Below are 19,386 nucleotides of genomic sequence, written 5' to 3' on the forward strand. Positions count from 1 at the left end.
TATTAAATTAATGATTGATAGCAGCAGCCTGCAGCACAGAACCCTCTAAACCCCTACTGGCTTGTTCCTTTGATTAGCCCAGATCAAGGTGCTGGCAGCTATTTGTGGGCACATTAGAGGGACTCAGCTTTATGCTGTTGTCTATGCTGGAAGCCGCTGACAGTGTGTCCAAGTCCATCTGGGACACGGCATCGAGGTTACTCTTAAAAGAGTTCTTAAATACAGTCAGAAGTCCTTATGAGTGGCAAGTGTGATGTCCTTTTATGCACTTCCAGCACAGCGTTCTTTGGGCTTCTATTCAATTTCTGTGCACACCTGGTTAGCCATCATCCAGTGCCAGAATACCCAACAGGGGTGGGCATCATTTGGGAGCTGAGTTCCCTCTTGTGCACTTTTGTCTTTGGTAGAAAGACGGCATATTTTATTCTTCATCCTTCTTAAAAAAATAACAAAAACAAAAACAAAAAAACATAAAACAACAACAACAAAAAAAAGCAAAATAAAACCTAGGGCCAAATGTTTGAGGGATAGTCTATTAATTATGTTTCTGAGAATCACTGGAATGTGTCAGAAGAGAGTGGCAGGTGATATTCTGCTAAAATCCTGTGCTCAAAAGGAATTAACCACAGGCCTCTTTGACTGTGATTTTTCTCAACTCTAAAATGGGTCACAATACCTATCAAAGAATCAGCTATTAAACCATTCAGTATTAGGCTGAAAACAGAGTAAGCCAACCACATACTATAAATTAAAAAAATAAAATAAAATAAGATAAACCAGATTCCATGAGGTCTACCAAACAAAGCTCATTATAAAGTTGTAAACAATTTTCCAACAAAACTGTCTTTTTCTTCTCACTCGATTATTTTGACTTAATATTAGGCTGCTGTGGATTAGGCTGAATTTAATGAATAAATTAGAATTAAATAGTGCATTATTTAATAATTCATTTAAGTCTAAGGCACCTTCAATGTTTAATAACCTTCAAGAATTACAAAAACAAAAATAAATAAAGGAAGGGAGAAAATAAGAAACATATGTCATCATTATAAACTGCATCCTAATTTCCAAATGTTTAAATATATTGGAGTGCTATAGGGCAGGGGAATTTATGATATGTCATAGAAGAAAGCCACAGTGTCAGCCAGACAAGAGTCCCACAATCAAGTCACAATCAACAGAATAAAACTCCTTTAGAATATTTCAGAGTCGAGTAGATGGAGAAACCTGATTGATCAGGTCCTTTTCAAGAAGTCCATGATATATGTCCACAGACTAAACAACCCGAACACCTTATACAGGTATAGCTATTCAACTTGCTTTTCATTGGAGGAGTAAATGTATTATAACATACCACATAAACACAGAAAGCCCCCCCCCCCCCCCAGTTAAGGAAACCATTGTCCAAATGTTATCACTTGTCAGAACATAAGGTCTCCAGGAAAGACGAATCCCCCACCCTTGGACCAACCATTGACCCTGAGAATCCTAAGATGGCAGGATAGCTGCTGTAAGAACTTCTGAAGATCCTCTTGACCCCTTCCGGTCTCACAATAAGAGTGCTGAAGTATATCCAGCTTCATGTGGGTTCTTAGCATCCGAACTCAGACCTTCCCTCTTGTGAGCGCCATTCACTGAGCCAGCCATTCCTCAGCCAGAGAATAACTGCTATCAAATACTTTGTGATTACTTATTTCTCTAAAAATAGAACTAGAAAAATCACAAGAAGAGCCATGCAGTTTTGGGTAACTGTATGAAAAGGAGAAGTTATTTAGCCTTTAAAATTTATGTTAATTTGATAAATCGAGTTTTTTAGTTTCTAAAACCCAAGGATAGGAAACCTAGTAAGAACTATTTACTCAGGCCAACCTTAGCAAAATAAATGCATGCAATAAACACAGAATACAGGCAACTTTAATTTTACATGTGGCCCAGAAAGACCCATTTGTCCCCACACATGCATGATCCCATATGTGCTGTGATTCACAGCCCCCCATTAAAGTTTGAATTCTGAATCAACTGACTTGGATTCATTGGAATTCTGATCTGATAGTTGCTCCAAAATAGATAGAGGCTGGAAGACAGCTTCTCAAAGTTAAAAGCCAGATGGCACTTATCAGCTAAATATTTTTCCTTTCTTGTTCAGAAGAAAATTCATGTTGGAAATAGTGAAACACCTTATGTAAGAGAAGAATCTAAGGCTTCCTTAGTCATCACTCTCAAACTTAGGGATCTATTTAAAGGAAACACATTTTAACATGGTTTAAAATGTCAAAAAGGTATATATATAAAAAACAGCACTGGCAGAGAAATCTATTCTTTGAGAAACTTCCCTTAACAGTTAAAAAATCCCATTTTTCCATTAAATTTTGCACAATCCAATAATCTATCTTCTCAGTAAAAATTTTGAGTTAATCCCACTAGTACCAAAATGTCTGAATATTTTGTCAAGTAGTCTGTTATTAAATACATATTCAATATTAAGTTTCATTGATAATTTTCCATTTGATATTTTCAAATAGTATAAAAATTTAGTTCTACTATTCTTAATCTAAGAATAGTAAAAACCCAAGATATAGATAGATAGATAGATAGATAGATAGATAGATATACAGACAGACAGACACATAGGTAGATAGAGAGGTAGATAGATAGACAGACAGACAGACAGACAGGTAGGTAGAAATAGAAACAGAGAGATTTTGTGATATTCTCAAAATTACCTATTTTAATTTCTTTCCTGTCATGGACAGAAAAAACTCCATCACACCCTATGGAATTGTTTCCATAAGAAGTCACTCAATATTTAGAGACTAGGAAAGTGGCTAGGAAACAGGGTAGTTGGAAATAGATTTTAAGGATAGAAGATCACACTCAATCCATGCTGTTACTTAAGTCAAACAGCTCTGCTTTTAATCTGTCTGATACACAGGGTTTCCTTGTATAGTGACTACCAATGAGAAGAGCTGTGTATACTAGAGATGACAAGGGACCACCGTGCGTTTAACAGAAGTGAAACAAATGCTCTCAAGACAGTTCTGTGAGGTTGTCAGAATCCTGCACAGGAAGGTTCTCCCTTCAACAGAATGTGAAACACAAAATATCCTGGTCATCAAGTCAAAACTATTAACATGTATGCCAAGAGCCCATTTCTAAGCCATGTGCACAGCCCACATCTAAGTGTTGACTCAGTTGGAGGTTGAAGTGATTACAGTGTGTCTGACTGTGGGCCAGAATATGGATAACACACTTGCTAAACAGTTACTGCAGTGGGTTAGGCATCAGACCAGAAACAGGTGTGATTCTTTGCAACAGAATCTATATAACCCTCATAATCACAGACTTCACAGTCTCACAGAAGTGTGATTGTTGGTTAAATTAAATAGCAAGCAGACACTGAACTTCTATAATCCCTGTGCACTGTGTCCTATAGGTTTCCCTCTACTATCAAGTCAGTCTCTACCACATTTGAAGATTGGAGCACAGTAATTGTAGGTATTTTATAGAGGATCCACTGAGCCACAAAACTCCCTCAGTGCTGCTGAGAGCCACAGTCTTGTTTGAGTATAGAAGGATGGTTTCGGTGTCTAGGAGCTTAATTATGACATCCTAGTCCCTCTCTCAAATATTATCCAAAAATTAATGTTATATACACCTAAGACAAGTCCACTAAAGTGAGGCTTGAGGTGCCAAGAGTCTCTATAAATGTAACCTTACTGAAAAGTAACATGGGGCAGGAGAGCTAGCTCAGTCTTTTAAGGCTGTGTCCACTCCAAAAAGGTTAAGACATAATACCAGAGCTGAGAAGTGAAGGAAAAATAATGAGGAGGAGTGAAGAGAGGGCTAGGAGGCTCAGTTTGCAGAGAAAACAGCTCCATAGACCCTAGGGAACAAACAGCTGGGAAATAGAGGACAAAGAGTCAAGCCCCTTAACATAAATACTATAGGACCATGGCAGGTACAGGGGAATGGTGAAAGAGAAGGGTGGCTACCAGAGTCAATGAGGAAACTGGTAGGGACCAAACAGCTATGTCTACATTTTCAAATACTGCTGTGGCAGCAGCTACCCACCAGGAAAATCTCAGCGTACACACACTCCCAACATTAGCTGAGCACAAACCAGCCTGGTTCTGAATTGTTCCACAGACTCCTGAATATATCACCACAGCATGCCAGGTAGTCCCCGGAGGCTGTACTCCCAGTTTTGTTGCTCGGCAATATGTGAATATGATGGGCTTTAAGTGTGGAAAGTGAACTGTGTGAGAAAAAAAAGCTTAGAAATAGGGTTATTCTCTTTAAAACATTCCCTTTGTAGGTGGGAGAAATAGACGGATATACCATATGATACTGGATACGAGTCGTTTGTTCACACTTAAATGCATTTAGTTGTTATTTCATGTAAATGCTGAAAAGGAAAAAGACTCCTGTTAGGATCTCTTGGGAATCAGGTTGCTGCTTTTTTTTATTCCTCTAAATTATTTCAAGTAGAAGACACTCTCCTTCATTTTATTTGTTGTTGTTTATAAGAATGTGGTCAAGTTTGTGAAGACTGGAGATGACAGAGCAGTCAGTGAGCTCCGAGGAAGCACAGAGCTCCGAAGACATGATCAACCAGTAAGGGGGACCAGGTCTACACCTCTGATTACGCTGATGGTTACTGAATGCACAGCACCCCCTTCACCTTCCATCACACTTTCTGTTCTTCCAACTCTGGAGAGAGCAGAGAAACTTTGAGGAAATCCACTGTTGATTTTTAAAGGAGCTTAAATTTCAGAATCCTAACCACCATAAGGCTTGTAAAACCACCTGCGCAGAAGCATCTTCTCAGGAGTTGCTGGGGTGACACTGTAGCTTCGAACTCCCACAAAGACCTCACCATGGTCAAGTTCTTGAATTGGGGCTGCTCTCTTAACTTCTCTTGAATTCAGGCTGTTCTCCTGGGCATCAGCATTCACATAAATGAATTGGAGAGAGTAAGATTACATAATTAGCACAAAGCCTGGCAAAGTGCTAGTAGTTACCTAAATCCACTTGTACAAAATCCTGTCCCAGCTAACAGAAGGGTTACCAAAAGACCATTTTTTGGAAGGGCTTACCATTTTTTTTTTTTATTTGCAAGAGATTGGTAGTTTCACTTGAGTAGACTTAGAAGACAAAGCCCCTTGCTAATGCTCCCTGCCAGTCCTTTAAGAAGCACAGAAGTAAACAGAGGTAGAATGACCTGCTTAATGAACAAGCCCAAGGTTGAAGTGAGTTTGCTAAAAGACTCTCATGTGTCTATTAAGTGGGTATTACTCAGGAACAGGAAATGCTCTTGCCTGGTGTCTGTGCATTCCTGCCACAAGGAACAAGTATCTAGGTTGAGGATGGCCACTGAGCATTCTACAGTTGAATTATGAGCTGGAAATCATATCCCAAATAATCAGATCAGTTAGATATCAATAGATTATGTTCTTCCTAACTTATTAACCTGATAGTATGGTAAGATCAACAAGAACATATCTTGCTATTTCATCAATTAAATAGATGTGTTCTTTGGCCCATTTATCTCTTCCAACACCAAGCCCTCTCTTCAGTCTACAAAGCATTTTGCAAAGCTTTTTATAAAGACCAGGTCAGTACTCACTGCTTCCAACTATAAAGCTTGGCTTACTTGTACGGATCAAAACAATATTCAACATACTTACAGCTCTACCGACAGAACAGAAGAATATTGAATGCGTCCAAATGCCACCAATCCCAAAGACATTTCAGCAAGCTAAGTTGAGAAAAATTTTGAAGAGAAGCAATTACCATAATCTCAGATTTCAAGAAAAATAAATGTCTCAAATGCTGTTATTCATTTAATTTCTCTGACAATTGAACATTTATCTCTGTTCGCATTCTATAATAGAAATGTCTCTTATTGTGTTCATCTTATAAAAATGAGTACTTTTAGGATTAAGAAGTTATACTTCTTAGAGTTGAGCCTTTCCTTTAAAACTAAATGTTTGAGAAAAAAACCCAAAGATGATTCCATTAATTACAAACCAAAGTGAGGTACAGGAAATGTATCTCAAAGGAGATGGAAGAAATAAGCACATGTACTTCAAAGTACTACTTCTCTCTCTGCTCCCCAGGTGTTGCTCTAAAGATGTGCACCAACGCTAAGACATCCATCTGCACAGAGGTACCTGGTTTCCTCGATAATATTCAATTCAAATCAAACAGTAATTAAAGCTCTTAATTTGTATGAGCACTGTTCCAAGATTAACTAAAGGGCTTAGGGGAACTAAAGGAGGGGCAATCAATTAGGAACCTATTAAAATATTCAGAAGAGGAGGAGGGAGCTCAGAGTGAATGCATATCACAGGATCCTGAACATGGGACATGGAACTAAACGAAACAAGGGATAGTTAGAAGCATCACAGAAGGAAATTGAACAAAAGCTTGACAGAAAATAGGAGAGTGGACAGAATACTGTGTGACTCAAAGCCTGTGACAAGGAAAAGACCATCAACTGATGGAAGAATTGGTGGATATGGAGGGACTGGTGGGAAGGTGTTTCTTCCAGAACTGTTGCATTTCATATGAACACCACACCTCACAGAGGATGTTGGCGATAACACTAGCAGATGGATCAGAGATGGAGAAATGATGCTGGGAGACAATTTTTACAACCTTATCCTCACAATTGAAAAAAAAGATATCTCCATAAATTCAGACACATTTTTCTTCCTAACAGTGGCGATGACAGAATCAGGACAGTGACTGCGTCTGTTCACCCAGCAATCAAGGGAGATGAAGTAGACAAGGCAGACAGAGGGCAAAGAGGAGCAACACAGACAGAACCCACACCGAAGGTTCAATTTTCTTCTGGCAGAGCAAGCTGAAAAAGTTTCCCTCCTTCTGTTTATTTTTTCCCTCCAAAGAATAAATGAACATATATTCACATTATACTAATTTGAGAGACTCAGAATTAAGAAAAAAAAAAAAAAAAACCCAGCCCTAGAATCTTCACTGAGTGGAGTGACAGATAATGGAACCTCCACAGGCTTCTGTCACTCTCACAGAACCAAACACTGGTCATGTTGATTCCCCAGTTTCATCGTCATATTAACAGCCAGATTTCCGGAACTCTGGAAATTCCATAGTGTTCATTTGTATATTTAGTTCCTCCATGTCTGATGAGAAAATCATTTGTTCTCAAAAACAGAAAAACTAAGGCACAGGAGGCTTAATCACACATGCCTTCACTCTTATTAGAATAAAAGTCTACCTCTTAAGGAACACCATTTTAGTAGCAGACAAAACTGAGTTATCTGTCATTTCTAACTAACATTTGAGAACTTAGCTCATGAAGGGGAAAAAAAAAGACGCCAACTCACATTTCTTTGATATACACAGGTCTGGAGAAAATGGAAGTCTAAACTTATAATTAACAATAGAATTTACCACATAATTCCTTGCCATACACTGTGGCAGAGACTCTGAGCCCATTGCCTACCATTTCTACATCACCAATAATCAGTGAAAACTGTGAAGATGTGAACTAAAAGGTTGGGGGAGGTACGGAGCTCAGTTACTTAGATATTTTTCTTCCTGAATGACACAATACCTACTGCAGGTCTACAAATGTCCTTTTTCTTATTAATAAATCTTTATAAGAAACAAATAACTATTATGCTTGAATTATAAAGGATCCAATAAAAAGAAGATGGATTTAATGCTTTCATTCTTCCTTTAAAATACAAGCTACGTCTTTGCCAGAAGACCTATACTAACCACACAAGCAAAGAAAGGCCAACTGAAGGTATCATTTTCCATTTGGCACTCCAAGGAGCCACAGAGGACCCGCAGAAGCTATAGCCCAGAATATTTAAGAAAAATTCCCAGGGGTACATTACTATTGTGGTGGCCACTTTAGAAATGAAGCCTTCATGAATGCACCCAGTTGCTTAGCCTGCTCAGACCCCATGTCCCTTCAGTGGAAATCAAAAGAGGAAGGGAACAGTACCCATCTCAAACTGTGGTGAGCATTTTATAGAAGAAGACATAATGGTCATACACACATGCCTTTAATTCCATCACTTCGCAGGTAGAGGCAGGCAGATTTCTATGAGTTTGTGTCCATAATGATCTACAGAGCATAGTTCAAGGCCTATGTGGAGAAATTCTGTCTCAAAATACCATAAAAGAAAAGAAGGAAGGAAGGAAAATGAAGAAAAGAAAGGAAAGAAAAAGATGGAGGAAAGGAGGGAGGAATCAAGGAGGGAGGGAGGAAGGAAGGAAGGAAGGAAGGAAAAAAGGAAGGAAGGAAGAGATACAAAGAATCTAACATGGGAACTAGTATATTGTTCATGGCAGAGCTGTCCCCATCACCACTACCTTCAGTATTAACCACGCCTTCAAGAATTTAATGCTGTCAGGGACAGGCAATCAGAGGCTATGAAATCAGCCAAAGAAGTCTGCAACCCCCACGTCTCTTATTTATGGAAGCTCTTCTTTCAAAAATTATGTAATACACCCTAAGGCAATTGTCATAGGATATCAAATAGAAATAAAACACTCCTTTTGTAGGAGTCAGGAAAGCATAGCTAAGGTGTCCATGTGACTAAGGAAAGAGCCATCAACACATTCTGATTATGGTAGCATGGAGGTGTTTCCAACACAAAGCCAGGCAACAGTTCCAATGTCAAATACCTATCTATCAGTATTAAGGGAGATGTTATTTGAAGTGAAGACTGCAAAAGGAGGATCAAGACTATGCCATCTGGGGACAGCACTGACACTGAGATTTATACATGTCTCCAAGGTCAGATGGAAAAGAATCTCCTTGTCTAGGGAGAAGCAGATAAGACTAGCAAGAATTGGAATGGAAATGTGGGATGAGCAAACAACCTAATTTGCCCTGAGATCAGCTATTTCAGGAACTGCATCTTCAGAAAGGCTGTTCTTCACTCAGGGAATTTTGGCCAAGGTTTCAGAGAAAGAGAGAGAGAAGGTCAAGGAAAGTCTGTGAATTTAAGTCTGGGCAGACAGTAGGTCAATGGAAACAATATAGTCCATGCGGGTATTTACAATGCATAAAATAGGAATGTGGAAAATCTACTTCTGGGCTAAAAGGTATATAAACAGGGAATGGTGTCTCATCTAAGTCATTTAGGTCATCTAAGACTCTTATCCAGTCACTCTCAGAACACAAATAGTGTGAGTCTGACAGTCTCTGCTTATCATTCTTCTGATATACTCACCCCTCCTCTCTCTCTTCTCTCTTTCCCTTCCTCTATTCCTCCCTTTCCTTTTACCTTTCCCTGCTCTTCTTCCTGCCTTTGTTCCCACAGAGAGTCTTATTAAGAAATTCAGTCCTGCCTTGATCCTCCTGCCTCAGCCTCTGAGTGCTAAAGCATACTGTTTCTGTTGGGCTTTACCATGCCCAGCATTGATGCCTGAACCTACAGCCTTTTACCAAAGTCACTGGGCTCAGGTTAACAAACTTTACTGTGGATAGAAGGCTGTGACTGAGAGACAAGAAAACAAACAGGTCCCTAGTATAATCCTTGTTCCAAAGGTGCCCCCCAATTAGAACAACAAAAAACAAAAACAAAACAAACTTCAGATATCTTCTGGCCAATGCTGGAACAACAGAATACCAAAAGTACACAGTCAATCAAAAATGGCAACAAACAGACCACAGACTTGCCCTCACTTGAATAGTAGGAATTACATCCCAGAGTAATTACATGCAAAGTGGTTCACTGTAACTAAAGGAAGATGTTACCAAAATGGAGACACCTGTTCAAGCTCATTGTGTGGATTCCCTTTCATTATGGCCATACCCACCATTCTCTGTTGTAATGTTTTCAAAAACCTTGCCTGTCTTTAAGTAATAGGGTTACTATTGCTGTGATGAAACACCATGACCAAAAGCAAATTGAGGAAGAAAGGCTTTATTTGACTTACAGTTGATCAGTGGAGGAAATCAAGACAGGACTCAAGGAGGGCAGAAACCTAGAGGCAGAAGTTGGTACAGAGACCTTAGAGGAATGCTGCTTACTCCTTTCCTAGTCAGTGCATCCTTAGCCTGTGTTCTTACACTACTCTGGACCACAGTCCAGTGGTAGGCCCCCACCTACAAAGCACTGGGCTGCGATCTAGGTCTTCTATCAATAATTAAGAAAATTTCTTATAGGCTTGCCTATAGTCCTATTACAAAGACATCTCTTGAATTGAGGTACCCTCCTCTCCGATTACTTTGGTTTGTATCAGGTTTACATACAATTATTCAATACACTTCTCCTTTCTATACTGGTAACAGGTAAATTCTTTCAGCAATCAGTCTCTACCAAAATCTCTCTATCTCAATTACCATATAATATGTATTAGATTTATATATTATTAATCATATTTTCTAAGTAAATATACATCAGTATATTACATAGTTAAATATGTTGTGGCAGTTTGAGTAAAAGTAGCCTCTTTAGGCTCAAATATTTGAGTTCTTGGTCAACAGGAAATGGCACTACTTGAGAAGGATTAAGAAGTGTGTCCTTGTCCATGTAGGTATGACCTTGGAAGAGGAAGTGTGCCACTAGGAGTGGCTTCAGAGTTTCAAAAGCTTGGACCAATGGCTTTCTCTTCTTTCTGCTGCCAACAGAGTTAGATAGAGAACCCTCAGCTACTTCTCCAGCATCAGTTCTGCCTATATGATACCATGCTGTCCACCTCAATAATAATGGACTGGGCCTATGATTCTGTAAGCAAGCCCCAATTAAGTGCTTTCTTTTTTTTTTTTTTTTTTTAATAGTTGCCATGGTCAAGGTACCTCTTCACAGCAATAAAATAATAACAAAGATAGAATTACTTATATAAACTTCAGTATTTTATGTGTAATGCTAACATATATGTATGCATTTTAGAAATTTTAAGTAAAAAAAAATGGTATTTTCACCAAGCAATCACATTTATGCATTTCTTAGAAAAGGAAGGAGCATGTAGGTGTAGTGATTTGAATGAGATTGGCCCTGTAGGCTTATACATTTGAATACTTGGTCCTCAGCTGGTGGAACTGTTTGAGAAGAAGAAAGAAGTGTGACCTCATTGGAAGATACCATGTCACTGAGGGCTTCAAAGTATCAAAAACTCCTGCCACCCCAATATACTTTCTCTTCCTTCTGCCTAAGAACAGATTGTGAGCTCTCAACCATTCCTGCTTCCATGCCTTCATTCAGCCATCATGGACTTTAACTCTCTGAAACCATTAAATACTTTCTCTTAAGTTGCCTTGGTCATGGTCTTGTCACGATGAATTGAAAACTAACTAATACAGTAGGCAATCAAAAAGTTTGTCAGAGAAAAAACAATTCCAACATTTGAAGATTTTAAAACACATTTCCTATGTTTTCCAGGTCTGATCACTTATTCATGACTCTTAAAGGTGTATTTTCACTGAACTCAGACACAGAAGTAGAAGGTCTTAGAAGGACATCTTAAGTCTCTTGACAATCTATTACTGGTGCTACTTCATTGTCTAGGCCACAGTTTAGCATATTCTGCGGCCTCCTCCTAGTTTTAATTTGTGAATTGTTTGTTCCAAGCAAATTATCAGAATTTCAGTTGGAGGATATATGGAGTAAGGACATGCTGAACCTTGGGTGCTTTAGTCCTGGGTTTCTTACCTTCTTATTTTAAGTATTTTCCAAAAGGTTGATAGACATCTTCTTTAGAGATATTTAAAGGTTTTTCAGACTCTGCTAGCTGCATTGGGCCCCAACAGCTGAGTCACAGTAGTATCTGTCAGTCCAAGAATCTCTTTCTCTTCTTTGCTTACAGCAACATCAAGAATACTCAGATTGGCATCTACATTGCATTCCTGAACAGACATGTAATTCCTTCCTTCAGTTCCCCTTCCTTTAGAACAATAATGTTCCTTGCTCAGCAGCAGACACATCCTACGTTGGATAAAAACACCCTGCCTCATGGAAAAAACCTGTTTGCCATTTCCACCACTGATTAGGATCACATCACCCACCTATGATTCTTCCAGAGCATATCAGGAGCTTTTATGTAGCCATGTGCTTCTCATAGAAAGTAGGAAGTTTGTAACCATCAGATACTGCAATGAGTTTCTGACTGTTGGTAGCCAAGAAACAAATACTCAGTTTGGTCTTGACACAGCAGACCACCTATCAGCTGCCACAACAATGTGCTCAGGGTAGTTCTTTGTTTTGTTTGGCTTTGTTGTTGTTGTTGTTTTTGTTTTGTTTGGTTTTGGTTTACTTTTTTGTTTTGATTCTTAGAATGCACTGTCAATGATCAGATTTTTTTTTTTTGCTTCCCCTTTGATGCAGAGTCTTAGAAATATTTTTATACATAGCTTCAAATACAATAAAACATAAAATTGGCTAGCTGTAGAAACTTGAGGCAAATAAGAGAGTAAGGTAATGATTCATTGTTTCCTTCACTATCTCCTGCTTTTCTTTGAAGAGATATGCAAGGGAGAAATCGAAGGTTTTTAATTTGTCACTGAATTTCTGATTGTAATCAGCTTTCCAATAACTGCTCTTTACCATCAATAGTATTAGCCTCTGCATACTTAATGCAAACCATCCTATGCAGCACCACAGTAGTCATAACAGCAGTAATTGCAATAGATTGCCATATAGTCCACTAGACTCACTGTTAACAAGTTTCAAGTAAATGCTTGCATTTCAGACCTAAACTACTGAAAATTTTATATGATTAATTTTCTGGCTGAGCTATTTAATTCTAAATGTAGATACATGTAGTTTGCACAGAATGTCTCAGGAATCAAGTAGTAGGCATGGACATTCTTATCTTTGAGGGCAGGAAGCTCACAATTTGATTTAATGATCAATCCCAGAACGTAAACTGGCCTAACAAGATTAGAAAGCAACACTCTCCTACCCCATTTGTAAATGCTGACTGAAAGGTGGATTCTTTTGGTGGGGTTTGGTTTCTGTTTTTCCTACCCTAGAATGCAGAAAATGAAGTGTAGATTGTCCTGAAGCTGTTTGTATTTTAATGTTAATTCTACTTCCCCAAGAAGGGCTGCCTAGTCAGGTACTCTTGATGTGACTTCATCTGAACCTTCCGATTTTAATTAGAAAAGAAAAGGAAAGCCAGTGACTAGATTGGGTAAGGGAAGTGGAGAGAGGGATCAGAGAGAAGAGGTCAGAGGAGGTAGGAGAATGGAGAAGAGGTCCCAACATGGAAGTCCAGAAAGATAAGCTAGATCCAGGTGGGCTTAATGGGCATTAAAATGAACATTAAGGATTTTTATAGGTCTAATATCTCATATAGGAGGGCAATTTGTATCTTTGTCTATTTAATGTAATTCTGTTCTATAGAGGGTTTGTGGATTGAGAATTGAATACAGGGCTGGAGAGGTGGCTCAGTAGTTAAGAGCACTGACTGCTCTTCCAGAGGTCCCGAGTTCAGTTCCCAGCAACCACACCATCTATAATGGGATCCAATCTCCTCTTCTGGTGTATTTGAAAACAGTATACTCAAATAAATCTTTGAGAGAGAGAGAGAGAGAGAGAGAGAGAGAGAGAGAGAGAGAGAGAGAGAGAGAATACATAAACCTGTATGAAAAGCTATCAGGCTTTATAGTTGTGTTTGTGTTGGGTTTTGGGGTAAACAAACACCCTGGGACTGGGGTGGAAAACCACCAAGGGAAGGGAGTCTCGTGGACAAAGTAAGACCCAGGTAGTGGCTTGAACCGAGCAACAGAGGTGCACACAGGGCTCCGTACTAAAATCGGGCCTACAGAGTGAGGCACATGGCCCATAAAGAAATAAGATAAGCCATTTTTTATTTTTTAATATTTACTGCAACAATGAAGAGCTAGCAAAGAATGGAGATTCTTTGTTGAGTGATAGGCAGTTAACTGAGCTTCATGGTAGAAATATTAACAGCCGCAAAAATACAAACAAGTAATATGTAAAATCAGGGAGAGCAAAAGTAGAAGCTTGAGGACAGGTACACTGACAGCTCACATTGCACTGGGCACTGGGCATTGGGCACTGGGCATTGGGCACTGGGCACTGGGCACTGGGCTGCCTTCTTCACTGACTAGTATTCCCAACAAGCAAGTCTCAGGGTGCCCACATGCAGATAAAGAGATCACACAGAGTAACCATGGAGTGGGAAATAGCGGTGACCTCCACAAAATCAAATTGCCAAGGTCTCTCCAATTAAATAAATAAGTCCTGTCTTGGGCAGTATGTTAGAAAATAATCCTAGAGAATATACTCCAGGATATGAGAGTGCAGCAATCTGTGTAGTTAAAACACGTGAGGCTTTGATATGATTCTCTCACCTTCAAATTAGTGGCTCCTGAAGCAAAAAGTGTGTGTAAACAGAACAATAGACTCAGTCTGGCCAAAATTATTTGAAGATGAAGGAGGAAGATGATGGTGGTGTTAGTCATGATAATGATGATGATGATGGTGATGATGGATTTAATATATCATAATATATCACACACCTCTTCAATTGTGTTGCATTTTCTTTTTATAATTATCACTGCCCTTGGGGCGGGGAGGATACAGGAAGAAAATATATGAAACAACAGAATATGTTGAAGGTGTATAGGAACAATTTATAATAGACACCGAAAATTCCCAATGAAACAGAGGGCATCTCACTGCACTGCATATCAAATGAAAGGCACGTGGGGAGGAGTTTGCTATCGAAGAACAAAGCAATATGACCATTGTTTGGAGAGTTACAGGTGGGACCTAGTAAAAGGCACTGTGTTAATTATATTGTTTCCATGGCTCTTTCCTAAGGTAACCCAGGACAGCAAGAATATAGAACAGTCACAATGAAACTGTCAAAGAGGACGAGACTTGAGGAACCTTTGGGAAAAAAAGAGATTTGAAAATAATGTACTGCCTGCCCATAGTTTAGACTTGCCTGTCTCTGCAAGGATGACCACATTATTGATTCTCCAAGGAAGAAAGGAAATATGACTTTGTCCCTTAACTGACATCAAAGTTACAGAAGAATGCAGCACTGCATAAAAGCACTTGCAAATCCTTTTTATGCTCAGGGTACTGAGTATCCTTGGAGAAGATTATCATGCCCAGTGTTTTTAAGATGTGGGCAGTGGGGGCTAAAATAAACAAACAAAAACAAATTTCAAGAGTGAGGCTGGCTAGCAAAGAGAGAAATGGGTATTTAAAATACATACACATTCTCAGAACCCAAGATTGTGAAATTCTTGGCAAACCCAGGAATTCATAGACCAAGACAGACTAATTCCAAAGAATAGTTTCATATGGCTGGTTATCTATCTAAGGTTTTCTTCATCATCACGACCCAGTAGGGGACTTCTCTGGGCACTGATTATCAAACAGCCTCCTCACAACTCCTGTCTTTATACACTAATGTACGCTGTCAAGGCTTAATAGGAACCAGAAAAGGCAGGATTTCTCAAGTGTGATACAAGGTATGCAAACAGTTACAAAATACTTAAGAGGAGCAAGTGTATAAATGGGCGATCACAGCTAGTATTTCCAACAACAAGTTTTATTTTTAATTAAAAGTTTTATTTTTCACACAGAAAAAAACCTTGGTCAGAGCTGCACTGACATAGAAGATATAGTGAACAGTATATATTGTATGGTGCAGACAACTATAATCTCTTGGATAAGAACACATAGCTGCCTAACACTGAACATCTCTGAGGAAGGTTAGGATCCATCAGCAAATCTAGGTATCTCCAGAGGGGCTTGACAGCTTAGGCAGAGAAAGCTCAGTGGAGGATCTGCTCTTCCACTGAAAACTAAAAATCTATAGGTCAGAAAGGGGCAAGCTCTGATGTCTCCTCCATTAATTATTCAAAGCAATATTCCAGATGATAGTAAATCAACAATTGCCCAAAGAATCCCCCCTTTGGCTTCAAAGATGAGCTTTCAATAAAACAAAAAATGCTTCTTGTATGTCAAAGGAAATATTGTGCTTGTTTGTTTTGTTTGATTGGTTGGTTTTTGTTTTGTTTTGTTTTTGCCTTTGAGGGAGCAGTCTCTCAACAATGAATTTGGATCTACTCACATATTTTGAATCAACATGCAGGTGGAAGCCTTCTCCCACATAGAACACACATGGCTAGCTAGTCAGAGGTGATATAAAGTTCACTGGAAAGATTGTCTATAGCTAACAACAAAGACTGAACATTGAGACTCTCTTGCTCAGAGTTTGTCTGTTTTTAAACTGTATTATGGAGAATTTCAAGAGCACACAGAAATAGATTAATAAAATCAATGCTGATATACTTACTATTCTGCAAAACTAACCAATCGTGTAATTCACAATCAGCCTTTCTTTAGCTGTTCTTACTTTCTTCCTCATTGTATGTTATTTGGAAGTAGCTTGTTGACATCACCTAATTTCATATTAAATTTTTATGTCCTGTCTCCCTCCAAAGAAAAGACTTAAACAGTTGAGCCTCTAGAAAAATACCTAAAAAGCTAAATTAACAACATAACAATACAAAACACCCTTTGAAACATAAATATAGCAATGATAAAAAATCAACAATATAAACTGAAATTATACAAACTTCTACTTGAATTGTAAGTTTAAATCTCTTTCTAATAATTTTGTTTTTCTATATGTCTTGTTTTGTTTTTGAGACAGGGTCTCTCAATAAGATGTCCACAAATTTATGACCTTAGCCTTCTGATTCTCTTACCACTACATCCCAGTGTTGAGATTACAAACCTGTATCATGACATTCCATTTATATAGCACTGGGAATTAAACCAGGGTCTCATACATACTATGCAAGTACTCAACCAACTGAACCATACTCCTAGTCTCTGCCTATATGCATTTAAGTACAAAAAAGTATCTCTATACAAAAGTTCATATAACTGTGCTTTAATTTAAACTCATTGATTTCTCCAATAGAATCAACATTAAAGTGCAACCACAGGTTGTCAATATTGTAATTTTTTTTAGTTACTGATGTACACAAAGTCGCAAGATTTCCAATGATAACCCACTACAAGCCAGCTGGCTCACCGATAAAGCCACATGCATGATGTATAGAACAAATATAAGGAAATACCTGCAAAGCAATGCTCTTGCCAAATCCTCAGTTCATATATTTTGGCTTCATCTTGTTAAACTGTCCTAACAAGGCCTGGAAAGGTTTGGTGACTTGGCCAGAGACACATAGCTAATTAGAGAGATACAGAGACAGAGACAGAGACAGAGACACAGAGACAGACAGAGACAGAGAAACTAGCTAACAAAGCCAGTGAGCCACACTCTCATTATTGCCTGACTTAGCATTCGAGAATACAAGTTTGAGACTGCCTTTAAGGGAGCCATAAGCAGGGAAAACATAGCAAACAGGTCTGGGAGCTACTTAGGGCAGAACCAGCAATTGACTCTGGATAGCTCCTGCAATTCCACCATTCTTCATTTTTACGTTTAATTACTGCTGAGAGTCAAAAACACTAGCTTGGAAACTATTCTTCTGCATAGAGATTCACTATGGAAAGCAATGCATGAAAAAACACTATGTTGGTTCCACTTGAGAGCACCTGGCTGGCTCACCACTGATGTCACCTTCTCTTAAGGTCCTCTGAAGGAAACAGATCTTATGTGTAACAATTAATAGAGTTCTGAGTACTTCCACAGGCTGAGAGTATTCTGTCTTGAGCTTCCCTCTCAATTACCCGATGCTTGTGGCTTCCCATGGTGCTTGGCAATCTAAGGCTTGCCAACATAGAGGAAAGAGCCTATCTTCCAACTCTGAGCACTTCATCATCACATTTTACAGTACAAAGCAGTAAGCGCTGGAGGCCAAATTGCTCACAACTCAGAGATGATGAAGTCTTGAATGCCAAGCTGCTTGCACAGCAGTCTTTGCTCCTAATTTTGCCTCCCCGTTTTCTACTATCTCAAAGACATAAGCAGGTAACAAAGTTCAAGTTCATTATCCAGAAAATCCTCTTTGCCAGCCAAAGCAAATAGATTTTGGATGAACATCCTAAATACCAGCTAAAATATGCCAAGTATTAAAGAACCATTTTTTCATGTGTTTGCAAGACTGTTTGAGAAGCCAACATTCTGTGACTCTTGTGCAAACTATTCTAAGGATGAGAAGGATAGGACAGCCCCAGAGGCTGATAGACTTGAATGATAACGTTGAGTGCTACTCCAGTTAGTGTCAGACCTGTGCCCTGACAGCCCTAATAAGCCAGGCCCAGCCACCAGTAATAAGACAATGAAAAGACTCAAATTAATAGTGAAAAGCAGAAGAGTTCATGCATCATTTGTGTCCTAGCAGGCATGTAAGGTGTGGCCTACAGTCACCACATGCTCAACTCTACTCTTTCTGCAATGGGATCCTCACCAGGGGGATCACCTAACATTTAGCTCTAAGGCGTTCTGCAGGAGACAAACTTCCACAAGCTTCCTCAGAGCCTCAGCCTTTCCTTCTCCCAGTAAGAGGTTCCTGGAAGAAAATTCTAATTTCTTGTGGTTTACAGTTCTGAGGGTGGAAGTTGAAGGTGTACAAGAGTCTCAGGGTCGTGTGTGTCTTCCTTCCTCTAGGCAGGCAAGTTACACAAGCAGAAGATGTTTTTGCCTGACACACGAACCTTTCTGAAGTGATCAGGATGCTGAACAACTGCTGAATTCCTGTGATGAAGCTGAGAGGTATTAAGGATGCATGGTCCATCCTGTGTAGTTACCGAATTGCTGTGCCCCCGTTGACTTCAGAGCAGGCAGCCAGGTATTGTTGCACTACTATATGCCTGCCCTACGTCTGCTGAGATTGTTTAATCCTTGTAAAAAGTTGTCTTAGTTAGAATTTCCACTGCTGTAGAGACACCATGGCCAAGGCAATTTTTACAAAGAAAACCATTTAATTGAGGCTGGCTAACAATTTCAGAGATTCATTCCATTACCATCACGCCAGGAAGCATGGCAATGTGCATGGAGACAGGGTGCTAGACAAAGCATTGAGACTTCAACATCTTGATCTGAAGGCAGCAAGGAAGATTAATTAGATTTATTAATTAATTGATTGACTGGCTGATTGGTTGGTACACAAGGCACAGCTTTTGTGTTGAGGTCAGTGGATAATTGGCTAGAGTTGGTTCTCTACTTATACCAAGCAAGTTGACTGAACTTGGGTCATTAGTCTTAGCAGGAAGCACCTTAACCATAACCAAGTTGCTAGCCCTGGTGGGCCCCTAGAAGCAGTCAGTACAGATAAAGGTAGTCAGGCTAGAGAGGTGTACCCAGATTCTCACATTGAAAACCATGGCCGGCATCAGGGGGTATTTTAATTTTGAAGACAGACATAGTGTCTCTTCCTTCAGCTACTCTTCTACTGCCTTTGTTTGCTTCCTACCTGGA

At 39.2% G+C, this 19,386-nt stretch overlaps 1 protein-coding gene across 4 annotated transcripts in view; it reads right to left on the reverse strand.

Moving 5' to 3' along the window:
• Window positions 1-19,386, reverse strand: part of FHIT (fragile histidine triad diadenosine triphosphatase) — a 1,443,778-nt gene that overhangs the window by 684,172 nt on the left and 740,220 nt on the right. The gene's annotated exons all lie outside the window — the stretch shown is intronic.

This window comes from Micromys minutus (genome assembly GCF_963924665.1).
Source record: "Micromys minutus genome assembly, chromosome: 12".
Lineage (NCBI taxonomy): Eukaryota > Metazoa > Chordata > Mammalia > Rodentia > Muridae > Micromys > Micromys minutus.